Source organism: Miscanthus floridulus, chromosome 4 (genome assembly GCF_019320115.1).
Source record: "Miscanthus floridulus cultivar M001 chromosome 4, ASM1932011v1, whole genome shotgun sequence".
In the NCBI taxonomy this organism is placed as follows: Eukaryota; Viridiplantae; Streptophyta; class Magnoliopsida; order Poales; family Poaceae; genus Miscanthus; species Miscanthus floridulus.
In genome coordinates this window covers 42,660,943-42,666,230 of record NC_089583.1, presented here as the reverse complement: position 1 = coordinate 42,666,230, position 5,288 = coordinate 42,660,943, and the positions used below count along the sequence as shown (strand labels likewise).

General features: G+C 43.9%; 1 pseudogene; it reads left to right on the top strand.

Annotated features, from left to right (window-relative positions):
* Positions 1–2,959: 2,959 nt before the first annotated feature.
* LOC136548443 (uncharacterized) lies at positions 2,960–3,487 on the top strand (annotated as a pseudogene).
* The last annotated feature ends 1,801 nt before the right edge of the window (positions 3,488–5,288 follow it).

The window sequence follows — 5,288 nt, the reverse complement described above, 5'->3', positions numbered from 1 at the left end:
CAAATTTTCCTATTTGATTAAATAGGGTAATCCTTGAGACCTGTAACATGCTTTGTTTAATTGTTCCTTGCTCTCGACTCTGTTTTCACTTTTCAGGTTGGCAAAGTGCGTTCGGCAGCTACTAGCTTTCATTAGGTGGTGGCATGTCCATCAACTCTCGGTTCTTATAGCAGCAGGATGCATGAACTTCATTCAGTAGCTTTCTATTGTCATGTTCTGAGCGCTTCAGTCATATTTTTATTGTGTTGCGTGCAACTGCTAGTGACCATTGAGTTAGATTATTTAATTGGCTTACATAAATTTTGCAGTTCAATTTTTTATTTTGCGTATATAACTAGTTAGAGTTTTTGTTACCCATCTCATTAGTGAGTTTTTAACCCGCGCTTTATCGTTTGCTTCTACGATATCTTGAGAAATGCCTAATCGTTTCTTTAGAATTGATGTGTGTAACCTTGTCCATTAGAAGGGAGGGGTTATAATTAGGATATAGGTCAAGTTGTTTGGCAAAGAAATTTTTGGTGGCTCTCATTAACCCCATCTGGTCACCATTTCGTTTCTTTAGAATTGATGAGACTACTCCTACATGGATTCGTGAGATTCTTTGTATATGGATCTATCAGGCTACTTATAATATCTAGCTTCATATATAACTTGTATAATAAAACTATGAGACTACTTAATCGCAAAAAGAAAAAAAAGAAAAACCTATGAGACTACTTGTATGTGGAACCATGAGACGACGACTTGTACTTTTAGAACAATATATTATTGTATATGAACTACAGAACTAAAAAGAAATCTTAAAAGGAAAAGTAAAATTGTTTCCGGTGACTACTGGTCCTACCAACTGCATATGCATATGCATATGCATTTTCAGAGGCAGCTGGTGTTTCCAACTGCCCCATAAAAATGCATTTTCTAGGGCAGCTGGTAATGTCACTTGTCACTGGAAATCGATTTTTAAACTGGCTCATGTTTTGTCCTGCATCTAGAAATCAATTGCTACAGATGGATGCTAGAAATGCTTGATTTCTAGAGGCCTTTGTACATAGTTGGTTGGCATATCCGCCTCTACAAATCAGTTTTGACTGCATCTAGAAATCCATTCTAGTATATGCCAATTGGGTAGGACCTCTAGATTACATAACATCTATTAGTTATTTTTCAATTTTCTTGTGATCCAATCTTGTCTCATGAAGTGCACACAAACGGTCTACAATGTCAAGGTCTAGTATAGAAGAAGAGCACAAACTTTTGCTACTGCAACGGTTGAAACCATATGCGGGTTCGTCAGACCCTGTTGCTTGTGGTTGGGATACAAGTCCACAAATAACTAAGTTTTATATGGTGTGAATATGTAATAATATTAGAGAATATTGTCATGTTGAATGATGCATATCGAAGTGGATTATCGTTCTAGGAGGAAACATGTGTCCAGAAAGTTATTAGAAGCTTACTTTATTCCTTGAGGTGATGAATTCCTAGATTGATTTATTATCTAGTCACTTCCTGTGTTAAAAAAAACTGGTGACAGTGACACAATCTGAGCACACTTAAGATTGCGGAGGGCCGTCAGAGATATAGATGAAATGATATATTCAATTGTAACAATACTTGTGAAGGTACAAACTATGATTTGCGTGGTTATATTCGAAGCTGTATATACATTATGTTTGTTAATATTTGCTCGTAACTGACAGCATCTCCAACGGTTTGCTAAAACCACCTCCCAATCTTTAGTTTTGGGTAGGATGAAGAAAACCCTCCTCCACTAGCTCCAAACATCCTCACTACCTATGTATCCGCGATTGGAAAAATAGAGGCAGCCATGTGTAAAGATATGTGGTTCATGGGGTGACGATGTTTTTCTTCGACATTCCATCGTCGCCCCAACTGCCGCCACCAAGACATTCATTAGAATTAATTAATCAGTGACCACTATCTTTAGATATGAGAATACAGAGAAGAACAGCAGACAGTGAAGATTACATTTTATGCTACCTCCGTCCACAAATGAATGCAATTCTCGCTTTCAAGGAGTCGAACAGTTTAAACTTTGACTAAATTTATATAAAAAAGTACTAACATTCAAGATGCAAAATAAATACCACTAGATTCATTATAGAATATATTTTCATGATAAATTTATTTGGAGACATAAATGCTAATAGTATTTACTATAAACTTGGTCAAACTTGAACTACATTAACCGACACGGATCCCATAATTGTATTCTTTTGTGGACGGAGGTAGTAGGTTCTAGTTGTATGTTAGGGTGCCAGGGATGCTGGCCATGTGGTCGCTCTGGTCTCCCGCCGCCTAAGAGGTTGACCAAAATTTTATATTATGTTATCTTTTTCGTATAAGAAATACTAGAAGGCAATAGAGATTTTGTTTTGGAGGATTTGGATGTGACGTAGGTGCCTAGGATAATAACTAACTATGGGGTGGCTAGCGGTTGCATCTATGTGGCACGGGTTGTGATAATAAAGTTCTTCAAGTGGCCCTACTTTTTTTTATTTTAGGCACATATTATTGAAAACTTTTGTTGATGAGAACTAGTGGTGGTAGAAGTAGCGGTTGTATCTAGGGGTTGTTTGAATCTAATGTATAACTAGAACTAGTTTTTGTGGAACTAGCTTTACTTGGATCTTCCAACAAACCCCTGTATAAGATAAATTCATTTTCTAGAAAACCAGAAATACGGATTAAATTAAAAACGGCTCCACATCGTTTTTAGTAAAACAGATTTTCGATAACCACGATCTGGTTGAGGCCGAGGCACACCCAGCGCCCGAAAATACGTTCCAACCTAACATGAAAAGATTGTGACCCACCATAGGCACTTGACTAAAGTGGACCGCAGTTTGGCCATCAAGTTGTTATATATAACCACGCTCTCTATAAAACCGGTGCTCGATAACAGAACCTCCACACACGCGTCATCGTCGATCGATTACGATGGCTCCACGCAACAAGTGCACGCTGCTGACGATCGCCTTGCTCGTCGCCTTCGCCGCCGTTATCCTGCAGCCATCTGCGGCGAGCAGAGTCGGCGGAGGAGCCCTTGCCAGGGCCATCGCCGCGGCAAACGCAGATCCAGGAGCGGCGCCGTCCCCAGCCCCAGACGGTGACGGTGATGGCGGCGGCATTCCACAGCTGCCGCCGCAGCCGAGGGAGTGCCGGCCGTGGTTGGCGCGGATGATGCCGTGCGCGGGCTTCCTCACCAACGCCACCGTGTACGCGCCCGAGGCCACCTGCTGCGACGGTTTCAACGCCATGTTCACCTTGGACACGGTCACCTGCCTGTGCCACGTCGTGAACGGCGACATCGGCCAGCTTCTGCCGGCACCGATGTCATATGCGCATGGTGGAGCACTTCTCGGTGTGTGGCCACGACGTACGTGTCGATATACTTGCCGCGGCCTGCAACCTAAGTAAGTCAGATAAGTTTTCTATACGTACAAGTAATAGGCTACTAGCCTAGCTGCTGCCTCATGATTAGCCTTAACGATGGCTGATGAAGAATATGGATTGAACTGATGCACTACCGGAGACTGTGTAGTTACCGGGTGCCCCGACAATTACCGAGTGTCAAAAGTCGGGACACTCGGAAAACAGTACTTACCGAGTGCCAACACTCGGAAAACATAAACACCCGGTAGTCGACCGCTTTATCGAGTCAGCACACTCGGTAACTTTAGACACTCGGTAAAACTACAAGTTTACCGAAGGGGCGCACTCGATAAAAATAGCCACTCGGTATTGAGGTGCCACGTCACCTAGGATAGCAACCGTGCGCCAAACGGCGTCACGGCATGACATGTTTACCGAGTGTTATGAGCATACACTCGGCAAACATCACGGTAACAACAGCTCCGCCCATCAAGCGCTCATAGCAAATAAAAAAGACCGAAAATGTTTACCAAGTGTCACACTCGGTAGAAGTATTTGCACTCGGTAATAATAAAGTTTTACCGAGTGTAAGTGCACAACACTCGGTAAACACTATCTTTTACCGAGTGTATTGGCGCAACACTCGGTAAAATTCAACCAAATTTCTTGTTTTTCCCTTCATTCTTTTTCCTCTATCCACATATGATATTTAGTACTCCATTCCAAAATATGGTGTTTATTTCGATTTATTTACTATATTTCACAAAATTTTCATTCTTTATGAAAATTAGGTACATATCGTGTAAATTTAATTGTAATAATTAAAATCGAACTCGATAAATCACGAGATTGGAAGAATTAACATTGAAGCATACATCTATGTTATAGAAAAATTTTCATAACGTTTCAGAAGTATTTTTACATTCGTCGCTGCCGAACCGGTACATCTCCCAAAGAGACGCTAAACATTCACAATGACGAGTAGGATTTCTATTAAGAGTGAAATTCAACATTATGATTTGAACTTGGAATTTTTTAGATAGTAAATAGATGACATGAAATAGTTCATGTGAAAGTTTGGTGAATTTTAGGATTAAATTGGTATTTTTTCTTTTTTGTTTTGCATGAAATAATGGATACTTTTACCGAGTGTGACCTCAAACACTCGGTAAAGGTTAGCCACGGCCCACCTGTCTGTCACAGTGGGCTGCCATGCTTCTGTTTACCGAGTGCCGTAGATCTGGGCACTCGGTAAACATGTACCAGGCCCACATGTCATTGGGCTGTGGTGCTTCTGTTTACCGAGTGCCGTAGATCTGGGCACTCGGTAAACATGTACCAGGCCCACATGTCATTGGGCTGCGGTGGTTCTGTTTACCGAGTGCCGTAGATCTGGGCACTCGGTAAATATATACCAGGCCCACATGTCATTGGGCTGCGGTGCTTGAGTTTACCGAGTGCCGTACATCTAGGCACACGGTAAACAGAAGCATTCAACACTTTGCCGTTTCTCCCTCAAATCGTGCACACACACACACACACACACACACACACACACACACACACACACACACACACACACACACACACCGCACACGCCCACGCATCGCCGCCGCACCGCCGCCGTCCCCCGCGCCGGTGCCTCCCCGCCGTCCCCCGCACTTGCGCCTGTGCCTCCCCGCGCCTGCGCCCGCGCCCGCGCACTCCACGCCGTCGCCCACGCCTCCCCGCTGTCGCCGGCGCCTCCCGACCGCCACGGCCGCCTCCTCCCCTCCACACCGTCGCCAGCGCCTCCCCACCGCCGTGGCTGCCTCCTCCCCTCCACCACCGCCGCCACCGGGCGGTCCCCCACAGCCGCCGCCACCGGAGAGACGGAGAGAGAGACAGCGGCA